Source organism: Sorex fumeus, unplaced genomic scaffold (assembly GCF_029834395.1).
Source record: "Sorex fumeus unplaced genomic scaffold, SorFum_2.1 ptg000035l, whole genome shotgun sequence".
Taxonomy (NCBI): domain Eukaryota; kingdom Metazoa; phylum Chordata; class Mammalia; order Eulipotyphla; family Soricidae; genus Sorex; species Sorex fumeus.
In genome coordinates, this window is record NW_026606092.1 from 33,819,457 (window position 1) to 33,835,208 (window position 15,752).

General features: G+C 38.0%; 1 protein-coding gene and 1 non-coding gene across 2 annotated transcripts in view; one reads left to right on the plus strand and one right to left on the minus strand.

The window, feature by feature from the left end:
- NCKAP5 (NCK associated protein 5) overlaps positions 1–15,752 on the plus strand; it is a 1,139,016-nt gene that overhangs the window by 1,097,440 nt on the left and 25,824 nt on the right. The gene's annotated exons all lie outside the window — the stretch shown is intronic.
- On the minus strand, positions 9,902–10,004 carry LOC130027046 (U6 spliceosomal RNA). The gene has a single exon (XR_008792985.1). It is a non-coding gene; the product is annotated as a U6 spliceosomal RNA (small nuclear RNA).

The following is a 15,752-nucleotide window of genomic DNA, read 5'->3' on the forward strand; positions in this document are numbered from 1 at the left end:
TATGTTGGAATTTTAATTAAGTTGATAATATGTCAAGTCTAAGCAGGGGAATGAGAATTAACTTACAAAAATTTAGTAAGATCGCTCTTTTGAAGTTAATAATTGTGAATTACATGAGACCAGTGAGCAGAGTGATGCTTATACACCCATGTTCAGCAGTATGAATGGAATATAAGCAGAGTTAGACTTCACAAAGTTAGGTTTTAAATTAAGTTGTACAATAAGCAAAGGTTAATAGAGTTAACATGCTTGAAAGTGATTACAATGATGAACTATGGAGACTATGCTGAATAAGAATGAAAATATAGACACAAAGGATATTAGGAACAATAAAAAATATTAGTAAAATCAGTGAATGGGAGATTAAAATAAAAGTGCTTTTGAGGTGAAGTATTAGAGGAGTTACTCAATCACGACTAAGAGGTTTGGAAGCCCAAATATGAAGTTTGAAATTGGAGTTCTGGAAAAGTTGAGGCTGTTAGGGTGGAGGGTGAGGTATATCTTAAAAGTGATATCAGGTCACATCTCTACTCTCATAAGGCGAGCATAATGGATTAGGTCATCATCTATGTTTTGGGACACTAGACATGTTACACTACCCCTCCCCCAGATGGAGATCAGTACTTCAAGGTATAGAGAACACCCAGTGGCTATAGAAAAAGCAGATCTGGAAATATGTACAAAGCTGGAAAATAAATCTTTTATCCTTCAAATTCGATGTTGATATGCACAGAAATTCAAATTAGAAAGAAAAAACTTGTTTTGAAAAATGTTAATTATCAAGAATTAAATAATGGCAATCCATTCTTCATGAGCCACTCATCTGCATATGGCCCAACTTTATTTTCTTGTTCGTTTATGAAATAAAATATGAACTACTATTTTTTAAAAGTATATCAACCATAGTAGAGTGATAGTGTGTTTGCCTTGCACACAGTTGACCGTATTTTGATCCCTGGCACCCCGTTCTGTCCTCCAGCCTGCCAAAAGTGCTCCCTGAGTACAGAGTCAGAAGTAAGCCCTGAGAATACCCAGGTGTTGCCCAATACCCCATCTCAAAAAAAAATACGTGATCACACCAGCTTCTTTAAAAGATTCTCTACATGAACACTGAAGTTATCAAAACATGTGACCTAGGAATAAGTGGATCCTTCTAGCAAAAATGCAATGTAGATAGCATGAAATTTATTTCTGTGACAGTAGGGGGGAAAAAGGACATTGATGTCATTTCCAAGTTCCATTAGTATAAAAGGTGTAGTGTAGAAAAGATAAAACTTACATAGGCCCCAATGGTTAAGCTACTTTTCAAAAACTTCCCAGATATTAGAGCTAAAATGTAAATTACATATTCAAAAAGGAAGACTAAGTTTTAAGTTTTGTTTTATTAAAAAAGGAATGGTCCTTTCAGAAGCATGAAGATTTGAAGAACTCTCCTTCAGTTCTGTGATGAGGTGATACAGGGGATGGGGGCAGCATCTGAACTCCCTTTTGCACTGTCTGCTCTCTTCTGCCACTGGTAGAATGGAGCCAGTGAAGAAGAAGTGAAACCTGCTGAAGACAGTGTAGAGACCAAAGGCAGGCTAGTCTTATTGCTTGTTATGATAAAGTTCATGAATAAGCAGATACAGACAACATTGCATGATTCAATAGAGTAAATGAAAGAACTTAATTCGAGTGAAAACATAGTTTGTGTAAAATATGACTTCCCTGGTACATCATTTGGAATAGAAACTAGCCTTAAGTTAGACTCCCAAATTTAATGACTCAGTCAAGTCCTGTTTTCTCTCTATCACAGTCCAGAGATAGGAAGATGATTCCTGGCTGATTATTAGACCATAAATTCATCCAAGTTCTAATGTTCCCTTTGTCACTTTGCCACCTGCTATGATGTTATTCTCATCCTCATAACTTAAGCTGAATCACCAGTAATTCATCCATATTTAAGCCCCAGAAAAGAAAAAGAGAAAATGAAGGACAAAGCCCTCCATTTATGAATATGGCCTTAAAGATACATTTAGCACATCATTCAGTTCCGTTCAGAGTTTAGTCATATAATCACACCTAGATATGAGGGAACCTATAAAACATACACTATAGCTTATAACATGTGAAGTCCAGGAACCTAAAATAAACCTCAGAGAATTCAGCATTAAAAAGAAGAATAAGGTGCTTGATATTAGGTGACAGCTAACTGTTTCTCAGAGTTTTGACCACATATAAAAAAGACTGACTGTAAGTAATGATCATAGTGTTTTAAAATGGTCATGTCAAAATCTGAACATTCAAATGAGTCCAAGAAATAATATATTTTTGTCAATAATGTGGAATTGACCAAATTATTGGCCATTTAAAGACTATGTGTTTTCTTAAAATAGGTAAATATAGAATTTTATAGCTGGAAATGATTATAGTCATATAAATTTTTCCTCATCTTTTATTTATCTTGGTATTCTAAAGCCTGTCACAATATTTATACAAAATAAGTGCTCAAAAACCATTTGTTGAAATAATGAATTATCCAATCAATTATTCAACCATTACATCAATTTCATGTAATTGACTGAGGAAGAAACCCATCCCATTATCATTATGTTGTTCACATTTTTTTAATTGAGTCACTGTTGCAAAATTGTTCAAGGATTTCAGTCATACAATGACCCATCCGTCCACCAGTGTCCATTTCCCATCACTAATGACCCCAGTTTCCTTCCCAGCACTCCCCAACCCCCATAGTGTACCTCCTGCCTCTATGGCAGGCACTTTCTTTCTCTCCCTTCTCTCCCCGCCTTTTTCTCTCCTTCCCTCCCTCCCTCTCTCCCACCCTCCCTCTCTCCCTCCATTTTTGGCATTATGGTTTGCAATATAGAACTGAGAGGTTATCATGTTTGTTCCTTTACCTACTTTCAGCACATAGTTCTTATCCAGAGTGATCATTTCCAACTATCTTTGTCATAATGATCCCTTATCTATCCCAATTTCCTTCACCCCCAGCACTTGAGGCGGGCTTCCAACCATAAACTAAGCCTCCTTACTCTTGTTTCTGCTGTCCTTAGGTATTATTTTCTTTCCTTCCTTTTTTTTTTTTTTTTTGCTTTTTTTGGGAGGGTCACACCTGGCGATGCTCAGGGGTTACTCCTGGCTCTGCACTCAGGAATCACTCCTGGCAGTGGTTGGGTGGACCATATGGGATTCTGGGAATCGAACCCGGGTTGTCTGCATGCAAGGCAAATGCCCTACCTGCTGTGCTATCGCTCCAGCCCCAGGTATTAGTTTAATATTATGATTTTTTTTATATTCCATGAATGAGTGCAATCATTATGGCTGTCCTCCTTCTGACTCATTTTATTCAGAGTGATACTCTCCTATTTCTATTCATTTATAAGCCAATTTCATGACTTCAGGTTTCCAAACAGCTGCATAGTCTTCCATTGTGTATATGTACCATAGTTTCTTTAACCAGTCATATGTTCTCAGGCACATGGGTTGTTTCCATGTTCTGGCTACTGTGAATAGTGCTGTGATAAACACAGAAGTGCGGATGGCATTTCTGCTGTGTTCACATTTTCTTAAGTGGTCTACATCACTGTTCTCAATGAATTTGACCTTTGAGATCATTCCATTGTCATTCAAAAGCAAATCTTGTGACTCTAATTAATAATAACGTTTTGGTCAAAATCAAAATGTAGAGTATGACGTAATGGGTTTGATAACTTGATTCTTAAAAATCTTCAGCTGAGCTTTTCAAGTTCCAAGGTGGATTATATTAAAGAACTTCATATTTGGTCATATATACCTTAATATGTCAATTATTTTTTAAATATTTGGGCAATCTTATAATTACTGTTTATCCTCAGTAACTGACTCAGAATATAAATCCTAGAAATTTCTCTATATTCCTGCCCTGAGTTTCTTACACCAATGCTAATCCTGGAAGGAAGTAATAGGGATACTTAGGAATCACAGCTAAAGAACACCACCATAATGAAACCAGATCCTGGAGGAGACCATGCAATTAGTATCGCTAAAGAAAAGCAGGAAACATACAGGCCAAACAATTAATAAATATTCTATATGAAGTGCAAACAGACTCCAGTTTTCTCTTTGTAGTATGAGCCTTGGGAACTCTTTCAATCCAGATTTCAAAACTTAAGTTGAAAGTAACTCTTGAGCTCTTCTGCCCTGAGTGTGACCTGATTAGTCTTGTTCATCTTGTTTTCCCATATCTTTATGTACAACTGGTTGCCTGATATCTTCCTATTAACTGTGTCTAAGAAAAAGACACTGAGGTTTCCTTGAATTTCTGGGTCCTGGAATTCTTGAAGTGGTGCCAGCAAACACTGCTACTTCTCAGTCACAAACCCTGCTACCCATAACAAAACCTGCCAAACTGACATTGTCTGAGAGGTCTTTGGAGAATACATTGTCCTCTCTCCAACTGATCCATACTTGTATTTTCTTTTTCATATGGTACATAAACATTCCTAATGATTACCCATCCACATCTACATTGGAGTCAATTTATTTTTCCGAGTAGAAGGACAGTCTCAACAAATGTTATTCTCAGCAAATGTTAAATTTTATACAGTCCACTTAATTGGAGAACAATCCAACATTTGTCAAAAAGCCTGACAGATGCAACCATTGTGAATCATGCCACAGCACAAAGTACAGTTACCCCTGTGTAATTTGTCATCATATCTTCCTCATTCCTTTCACTTTAAAAATGGAAATTAAAGTTAGATTTCAGATTTTCTCCACTTGCCTCTGGGAAACACAGTGCTGTCCTCTAATCTTACCATTTTATTTTGGAGTATCATAGAAAAAGGAAAACAATTAGAACCATCAAATTATGAAGGCAACAAGTCATAGAAAGGTTGACATTTCTTTTCTCTGTGTAGCTGCACTATTATTCTCTTCCTGTATAAGCTCCTTTGGTCTAAAGACTCATTTTTATCCCCATTTTATCTTCATGTGCAGTACCTACTATGGTATCTGCATAACTTTAGGGTCTTGCAGTTTTTATCCAGCACCATATTAGGCTCTTAATACCTTATATTTCTGAACTCCAGCTCAGAAAACAATGGGATCTTAGAAGCAACAAAGGATGGAACACAAGAAAAACCTAATGTTTGGTTTTGCAGTTGATTAGTTCTCAGAGTGTAGCTAAAATTCATGTTATCTGGTCCGTAACTTCTCTCATCTAGAAACAGATTGGATTAAATCAGAGATTTAGAGACCTACTCAGTCGTATCAAAACCTCTTTGCCAAGCAAAATATTACAGAGACCCAATATTTAAAATAAGCAAAAGACAATATATTTTGTAAAAGTTAATAAAATTAAAAACAGTTGTATCCATATTTATTCATTTATTAATTTTTAAGTTGGTATGATAGGCACATTTGGCATCCTCATCCCTCAATGCCTGGTAATTATGATATCTATAGTGTTTCAGTACAAACCAAATAGGATTATTTACTAGCTATGGCCTAGACCTTATTTAGCTTTCTCCACCAAGGTTTGCATATTTAACAGATGAAAATACAAGGTGTCCAGCTAAATTGGGATTTCAGATAAACAATGAAATAATTTCTAATTTTTTTGTTTGTTAACCCAGGTGTCCAAGTTTAACTGTTGTATGATGTTTAATCTGGCACCCTAGGATCTTTAATTCTAGAACAATTAAATTAGAACTTCTGAACTGGATGTTTACATTATATATATATAATATATATATATATATATATTAAATTCTCAAGAAGGAATCTTGAAAGGAAATTGGCAGGCAACTAGGAAGAGGCCCACTACTCTCTGAAAATCACAGATTGAACACTTAAATGGATCGTTTCTAAAATTGAATCTAACACCCAAAAGATGGTACAGGAGGTAAGGCACTTGCCTTGCATGCTGCTTAACCTAGCTCAATCCACCATACAGAGCACTGCTAGGAGTGACCCCTGAGCACAGAACCATGGATAGCCTCTGAGCACTTATAGGTGTGCTGCCAACATACCCTCCACTACAGTAAATTAATTTAAAAAATTAAATCCACTTATAAAACTATCAGGCTGGAGTGATAGCATAGCGGGTAGGGCGTTTGCCTTGCATGCGGCATGCGGCCGAGCCGGGTTCGATTCTTCTGTCCTCGAGAGCCCGTCAAGCTACCGAGAGTATCCCGCCCTCATGGCAGAGCCTGGCAAGCTACCCGTGATGTATTTGATATGCCAAAAACAGTAACAACAAATCTCACAATGGAGATGTTACTGGTTCCCACTCGAGCAAATCGATGAACAGTGCTACAGTGCTACATGCTATAAAACTATCATTCTGCAAAGCATAATGTATGATTTCAGAATTTCTACAATAGATCTTAGTAAGATAAAGACCATTTCTTTTTTATGACCTCACCCCAGTATCTACTGTGGAACATAATTTGAGAGTGGTAGATGTTTATTTGCTGAATAAAATCACCAATACTCAGGGCTGGAGTGATAGCACAATGGGTAGGGTGTTTGCCTTGCACACTGCCGACCAGTTTCAATTCCCAGCATCCCATTTGATCCCCCAAGCACTGCCAGGAGTAATTCCTGAGTGCAGAGCCAGAAGTAATCCCTGTGCGTTGCCACCTAAAAAAGTATTTGTGGGGGCTTATTGTCCCATATGAATTTTAGGAGTGTTTGCTCCATTTCTTTGAAGAATGTCATGGTTATTCCTATAGAGATTGCACTGAACTTGTGCAATGCTTTGGGGAGGGAATATTGCCATTTTGACTGTTAATTCTCCCAGTCCTTGAGCAGGGGATACCTTTCCATTTCCTTGTGTCCTCTTTTATTTTGTGAAGTAGCATTTTGTAATTTTCTTTGTACATGTCCTTTACCTCCTTAGTTAAGATAATTATGAGGTACTTGATTTTATGAGGTATAATTGTGAATGGGATTGCTTTTTTCATATCACTTTCTTCTCTCCTATTATTTGCATATAGGAAAGCCATGGACTTGGGTATTGATTTTATAGCCTGCAACTTTACTATGCAAGTCTATTGTTTTAGGAGTTTCTTGGTTTAGGTTTTAGAGTTTTCTAAATATAGTATCATATCATCTGCGAATAGTGAGAGCTTGATTTCTTCCTTTCCTACCTGAATGCCCTTAATATCTTTTTCTTGCCTAATCGCTATTACAAGTATTTCAAGTACTATACTGAACAGAAGTGGTGAGAGTGGGCATCCGTGTCTCATCCCTTATCTTAGAGGGAAGTCTCTTAGTTTTTCCCCATTGGGGATGATACCTGCCATAGGCTTCTGTTAGATGACTTTGACTATATTGAAGAAAGTCCCTTCTATACCCATCTTGGTGAGAGTTTTCGTCATAAACGGGTGCTGAATCTTGTCAAATGCTTTCTCTGAATTTGTTGATATGATTATATGGTTTTTATCTTTTCTTTTGTTAATATGATGGATTATGTTGATTGATTTCCAAATGTTAAACCATCCTTGCATCCTAGGGATGAATCCCACTTGGTCACGATGTATGGTCTTTTTGATGAGCTGTTGGATTCTATTTGCTAATATTTTGTTGGGGATCTTTGCATCCATGTTCATCAGGGATATCAGCCTGTAGTTTTCTTTTTTTGTGGTATCTTTGTTTGCTTTTGGTAGTAGGGAGATATGTGCCTCATAGAAACTTGGAGAAATTTCTGTTTATTCAATTTTCTGGAAAAGCATTTGAAGAACTGGCAATAGGTCATCTTTAAATGTTTGGAAGAATTCACTAGTGAATCCATCTGGACCTGGGCTTTTGTTTTTGGGAAGACTTTTGATTACAGTTTCAATTTCATTCATAATAATAGGTCTATTCAGGTATTCCAGATGTTCTTGATTCTTCTTTGGAAGTTTATAGGAATCCAGGAATTTATTCATTTCTTCTAGGTTCTCTTATTTTGTGGCATACAGACTTTCTCTGATGATCTCTTGAATTTCTTTGGCTTCTATTGTGATGTCCCCCTTTCCATTTCTGATTCTGTTTATTAGGGCTCTCTCTCTCTTTGTGAGCCTTGCTAGTGGTTTATCAATCTTGTTTATTTTATCAAAAAACCAGCTCTTTGTTTCATTGATCTTTCAGATTGTTTTTTTGGTTTCTATGTCATTGATTTCTGCTCTAAGATTTGTTATTTCTTTCTTTCTGCCTTGTTTGGGCTCCTTTTTTGTTGATCCTTTTCTATTATTTTTAGCTGTGAAGTTAAGTTATCTATGTAAGCCCTTTCTTCCTTCCTGAGGAATGCTTGCAGAGCTATAAATTCTCCTTTTAACATAGCTTTAGCTGCATCCCATAGGTTCTGGTAACTCATGTATTCATTCTCATTTGTTTCCAGCCAGGAATCTTTTGATTTCTTCATTGATTTCCTTCCTGACCCACTCATTGTTCAACATTGAGTTGTTAAATTTCCAGGTGTTTGATTTGGTTCTCTGTGGCTGTGTGTGATTAACTTCTATCTTCATTGCAAACGTAGTCTGAAAGATAGTTGATACAATTTCTATTTTCCTGATTCTATTGAGTTATGTTTTGTGACCCAGCACATGGTATATTTTGGAGAATATTCCATATGCACTGGAGAAAAATGTGTATTCTTTTTGGGGGGTATGCAAAGCCCTGTATAGATCTATCAGCCCTCTCTCTCTTTTTTTTCTTAAATTTTTATTAGTGAAACACCATGAGGTACACTTGTAGACTTACAAATTTTTGTGCTTGGGTTTCAGTTATACAATGATCAAATACCCATCCCTCCACCAGTGTCCATTCTCCACCACCACCTGTCCCAGTATCCCTCCCACCCCACCCCCCACCCCCTATCCCACCCTACCTCTGTGGCAGGGCATTCCATTTTGTTATCTCTCTCCTTTTGAGTGATGTGGTTTGTAAAAGAGACATTGAGTGGCAATCTTGTTCAGTCTATAGTCTACTCATCACACATTTCCCATCCTGAGAGGAACCTCCCAACACCCTTTTTTTGGTGCTCCCTTCTCTATCTCAGCTGCCTTTTCCCCTAGCATATGCCGCTGTCCTCAAAGCCATGGAGTAATCCTCCTGGTACTTATCTCTAGCCCTCTCTCTTTTATCTCTTCCTTCAGAGTCTCTGTGTTTCCTTGCTGAGTTTTAACCTAGAGGGGATAGGGCAGTGATGAAGTCTCCAGCTACTATTGTGTTGCTAGCAATGTCCTTGTTAAATTCTGTTAGCAGTTGTTTTAAGTATTTAGCTGGTCCTTCATTAGGTGCAAATACGTTTAGGAGTGTGATTTTTTTCCTGCTGTATATATCCCTTGATTAGTAAAAAATGGCCTTTTTCTGTCCCTTCTAATCTTTTTCAACCTGAAATCTATGTTGTCGGATACTAGTATGACCACCCCGGCTTTTTTTGAGGGAGTTGTTTGCTTGCAGGATTGTTTTCCATCCTTTGACTTTGAGTCTGTGTTTGCTCTGACTGTTCAGATGTGTTTCTTCTAGGCAGAAGAATGTTGGGTTTAGTTTCTGAATCCATTTTGCCACTCTTTGTCTCTTAATTGGTGCATTTAGACCATTGACATTTAGGGAGATTATTCACATGGGGTTTTGTGCCATCTTTCTGTAGGGGTTCTTTGTGCTTGTAGGGTATTTTTGTCTTACAGTAGCCCCTTTAGTCCTTATTTTAAGCTTGGTTTTGAGTCTATCACGTTCCTAAGCTGTTATTTGTCCAGGAAATAGTGTATCGTTCCTTCAAGTTTGAGTGAAAGTTTAGCTGGATAAAGTATTCTTGGTGAGGCATTTATTTCATTGAGTATTTTCACTATATCCCACCATTGTCTTCAGGCTTGGAGGGTTTTCTTTGATAGGTCTGCTGTAAATCTAAGGGGTGCTCCTTTGTATGTGATTTAAAAATATGGAACGCTTCACGAATTTGTGTGTCATCCTTGCACAGGGGCTATGCTAATCTTCTCTGTATCGTTCCAATTTTAGTATATGGGCTGCTGAAGCCAGCACTTGATTGTTTTTTAAAGTAGTCAAAAGAATGAGCAGGTAATTGTGTGAGTGTATGAAATCACAAAACTTACCACTGGTTTACAAAATACTTTAATACCACTAATTTATGACTAGAAGCTATTTTGTCATCTGGAATTTTACTGCCTTCTCATGAAGACATGTTCTACATAGCCTTTTAGCATATTCTTACCATTAAAATGCTCCAAAGGACTGGACAAGCACAATGTGGAATTTGAAATATGGATTAATGAAAGGCACAAAATGACAGTTTACACATGAAAGTCTGAATCTACTGTTCATATTTTCCACATTTTAACAAGCTGGAAGAAAACAACCCACAGACATGATTAATCCATTTTAAAGAAGGAAAGTGAAATTTTGTTAGTAAGAAAAACGTTCTCCCTAACGACTAACTTGAAAACCAAAAAGACTCTCTCCTGTTGGGTTGTAAACAGCCATTTCTCTATATATTTTTAATTCTTTCACTTTCCCAAAGGGTTTCAACTTATATTTAAATGAAAAAATCATTTCCCAGTTTTCTTCAGCCTGGGAAACAGATCAACTATATCAAAATGAAAAATGTCACTATATATACATTTAGCTTCCTTAGAGTCATGGATAAAAGATGGTACCTCAAGTTGACCCATGGAAACCTCTAGAAAAGTCACAAAGGCTCAAAAGGAAACAATGACTCCATTTATCTCTCTACTTTTGTTCCTGTTCGCATGTTACTTTCACTTCTTGAGAAACCTACAAGTTTTCAGGGTAGAAAATATGATGTCACATAGCACCCTCTCAGAGGGTCCAACATTCTTAATAATAAAGAGTGGCAAAGATGATTGGGAAAGTTGTCCATTATAACGCCTCCTCTTAAATGCACAAAATATCCAAAGTAAAATAAAATACTTTATCACAGTACTTGTGTCTAAATTGAACCCATGCATACTTGGAGCACATTCTGACAGATATCCCAAGTTTCAAGTCCTCAAATGAGACAATTCTTTCCAAAACTACTTTTAAAAAAATTTTATTGAATCACTGTGAAATATAGCACAGCGGTAGGGCGTTTGCCTTACAAGCGGCCAACATGGCCGACCCGAGTTCGATTCCTCCGCCCCTCTCGGAGAGCCCGGCAAGCTACCGAGAGTATTCAATATGCCAGACACAGTAACAACAAAGTCTCCAATGGAGACGTTACTGGGCCCGCTCGAGCAAATCGACGATCAACGGGAGGGCCTTTATCTTTACCTTATCTTTTACTGTGAAATAATTACAAGCTTTCATTTTTAGGTTACAATCCCACAATGATCAAACACCCATCCCTCCATCCATCAGTGCACATTCCCCACCACCAATCCCCAATATACCCCCTTCCTCACCCTGCCCCTGCCTCCATGGCAGACAATATTCCCCATTTTCTTTCTGTACTTTTGGGCACTATTATTTGCAATACAGATACTGAGAGGTTATCATGTTTGGTCCATTATCTACTTTCAGCACACATCTCCATTCCCAACCGATTCCAAAATCATATTTAAAAGCATAGAGACATAAGAACATCAGTCATACAGGAATATTTTAATGGTTATTGAGCACTTTGGGGCTATTCCTGGCTTGGTGCTCAGGGGTCATTTCTAGTGGACCTGTGGGATCATGCAGTGCTTGGGAAAAAAACCCCAAACTTCCTGCATGTAAAGCATGCATGTGCTAGGACTAGTGAGATATCTCTCTGGCTCTATTCTGAAATAATTTATCATTTTAAATTACTTGAGTATGTCCTCACCACATAACCAGTAGTTAACATTGGATAACTGGGCACAGAAATGGTAGTGAATGTGGTCACTGTCACTGTCACTGTCCTCCCGTTGTTCATCGATTTACTCGAGCGGGCCCAGTAACGTCTCCGTTGGAGACTTTGTTGTTACTGTGTTTGGCATATCGAATACATCACGGGTAGCTTGCCAGACTCTGCCGTGCTGGCGAGATACTCTCGGTAGCTTGCCAGGCTCTCCGAGAGGGGCGGAGGAATCGAACTCAGGTCGGCCATGTTGGCTGCGTGCAAGGCAAACGCCCTACTGCTGTGCTATCACTCCAGCCCAGTGAATGTGGTAATTTAAATAATTATTTAGTATGAATTTGGAAGAATTTATTCGTATTAATTTTGATTTTATCTACTTTTATAGTGAGAGTTTTTAAAAAAAATATCTGATTTAATTCGCTGATAATGATCCCAATAGAAGTCTGTGAGCTTTGAAAAGAGTCTTTACTATCCATATATAAACTCTTTAACATTGTGTCTTTCCATTTTTTTTACATTTACAGTGGACATAAGAGAATCTTTCTTATCGCCACAAAGCTGTGGAAACTTTGAGCAAAAAATAATACATACAATGTTCATTAAAGTGCCTTGAAAACAGAGAAGAATTCTATAAGTGTTAGTATAATCTCATCTCCATATGAGTTGCTAAATTTTAATAAACATAACAGTCCTACATTCTCATAAAAACTGGAATATCATAATGCTATCAGTCCTCTTACAGTTGTGACTCTTTGCTCATAAGAACTAAACTGAATGACTCAAACGAAAATTGATACTCAGTATTAATTAGAGGTCACAAAATTTTCCCTTCTTTGGGGTCTTGATGGCCTCATTTTTACAAAGTCGATGCATTTTATTTGCTCAAATTATATTCATGCAAATAAATATTTGTCACTTTAAAATAAATGCGAGCACATTCATATTTGTTGTAAACTAATTCCCCTTGGTAGTGAACTTTTGCAACAGACTAGCATTTATTAGCTATGACTAGGGTGAAGTCAAAATACTCGCATGCAAGTTCACTACTAATGTAAGGATTACTTTGGAACCTACTTAATTTTCAATAGAAAAGATTGACCTAAGGAACAAGTGCAACACAAATGCAGAAGTTCAGCAGTTCTTTATTTCATGCTAGCATGAGTCCAGATACTGATTGATCAGGGAGTGTGAACAAGCTCCTACATCTCTGCGCCCCTTTTATACCCTGAACCCCAACTGTCAACCTACCTATTCCCTGGGTTCACTTCTGATGAGACTGACTGCAACGCCTACAAGGACTGGAGAACAGTCTTATCCCTGATCTCAGCTAATATTTCTTCTTTTATTGGGGGGAAAAGAGAGGGTGGGTGATCATATAAGATTGATCTCAAAAGGGGTTATCCCTTTTAGGTAAGGGAAGCCCCTTCCCTGGAGCAGGGTAAAGGGAAAGAGGTCTACCCAACCACCACCAGTCTCCAAGGTTAATTTAATCAAGGTCTCTTGGAGTCCAGTTCATTCTTTCTACTTGTCATGAGCTCTGAGGCTTATAGGCACAACACAATTTCCAATTTGTGCCAGTAGCTTTTGCTAAAGCACAAAAGATTGAACTCACAAAGACTGGGCCATTGTCTGAACCTATCACCAAGGGAAGTCGATATCTAGGGACTATTTCCTCCAGGAGTTTCTTAGCTACTACCCCTGTAGTCTCATGGTAAGTGGGTAAAGTCTCCACTCAACCCAAGAAGGTGTCTGTGAATACCAGTAGATACTTATGCCTGTACTTTCCCAGCTTCTTTTTTGTAAAATCCTCTTCCAAGAAAGTTCCCAGAGTCTTTCCCCTCTCCCTCTTTTCCCCCTGCCGAGATCTTCTTTCTAGGGTTAACAATCTGACATTGCACACATCTGTCTGCTACATCCCTAGCCATCCTTCCTAGATGGGAAATTACATAGTGCCTTCCTAGGAGATTTGTTCTATTTCCTGGAGGAAGTAGTTCCTAGATACGGACTCCCCATGGTAGGTTAAGACAGTGGCCCAGCCTTTGTGAGTTCAATCTCTCGTACCCCAGCAAAAGCTACTGGCACAGATTGGAAATTGTGTTGTGTCTAGAGGCCCCAGAACTCTGTACAGGTAGAAAGAATGAATATTTTTCTAGTAGAAGGAGTGAACAACTCCTTTGTGCATCCAAGTAACAAAAGAGTAAGGTTCATATCTCTGTAATGAGATGCTTCCAAAGGACTTTTTTTGAGCAAAAGAAGTGATAAATAATCATTTTCCCATGATAGATCATCAAGGAAGTTAAAAAGTATAAAAGTTTAAAAGTCAAATGAATGAAATCCAAATATGCATGATAGTGGCATAAGCTGGAGGTAACAGAATGACAAAGAGAAAAATCTGGGTATACTATATTTCAAAAGCCAGGACTTTCTTTTTTTAGTAATGAGGTTCCAGATTTCTATGGTATTCTTTGGGTTGCGTTCCAAGCTTGGAAGCCAAAGGTCATTGTAAGAAACCCATAGAATGAAGACTGGTATCTTTCCTCCTGAAAGAGGCAATTCCACAGAGAATCTGTCATGATCTATCATTTATTTAGGGATTATGGGGCAAAAAGTAGGAGCTGTGACCAGAAATGAAGCGAAAAATAAAAGGAAGCTCCAGGATCTAAAGGTCACTCCTCCCAGAAAAAGTCAGTAGACTCTGACATTTCCAGCCTCCCAGATTGTTTTTCCCCTCATGGAACCAGGTGTCACTCCCACAGACCTTCCAACAGCAGAGATGCTGCTGCTCACACTGAGGCCTTTTGCTCTTTTACCAAGAAAAAAAAAGCTGAATGTTTCCATTCAGAAAAAAAGATCTCTTGCTTCCACAAGAGTATAAGCATAACTACAGTGGGTCTACAACTACACTGAAGATCATGGGAGACAAAAGGAAATGGTGCTGGAGTTTATCTGGGACCCAGATTTTTGGACCAGCTTAATTTTTGTGACACAACAGAAACCCCATAGAGAGCCAATTTATATTTCAGTAGATTTTAGGGAATAAGTTCAAATGAGTGTTTTGTACTGCATTCCGGAAATTGTGCCAGATGGTCCCCAGTCGGCAAGAGTTAACTTCATCCAAACTAATAATAACACACTTATTGATTTGATTATCATCCCTAAGCAAGCAAAGAAAGTTAAGCCAACTATCCACAGGTGTATCCCCCAAGTATGTTGTGGAGAGAAATTATAACAGGGAGCAGATCCTGGGCCTAAAAGCAGTATTTTCAGACTTTAAAGGGGAATCAAATTTATTTTTAAAGAAAGGAAAATCTTGGAATTAAAAGCACTTTAAAGTTATAGTTTTAGGCTTAGTAAGGGTATGCAATAAAATGCTGGTTATAAGTTTCCATCACTCAAAGAGTGAACCAGAAAACAGTGTGCTGATGTGTATATTCAAAGAAACTTTTATGAAAGATATTCCATCATTTCTTGGTAGTCTAAATATAACTTCATTTCCTTTTTGTTTTTAATATCTTTTAAAATCAATGTAATCATAGTATAATTTACATGGCACTGAGTTAAACAACTTTTATCCTCAGCATACCATTTCTTTTTTAAAAAATTATTTTATTTTTTAGGCTGGAGCGATAGCACAGCGGTAGGGTGTTTGCCTTGCACGCAGCCAACATGGCTGACCCGAGTTCGATTCCTCCGCCCCTCTCGGAGAGCCCGGCAAGCTACCGAGAGTATCTCGCCCACACGGCACAGCCTGGCAAGCCACCCGTGAAGTGTTCGACATGCCAAACACAGTAACGACAAAGTCTCCAATGGAGACGTTACTGGGCCCGCTCGAGCAAATCGATGAACAACGGGAGGGCCTTTACCTTTGCCTTTTTATTTTTTAGGCAACTTGGCTTACTATTAATGACAGGGTTTCCTGCATAAGTCATTCCAGCACCACACCCTA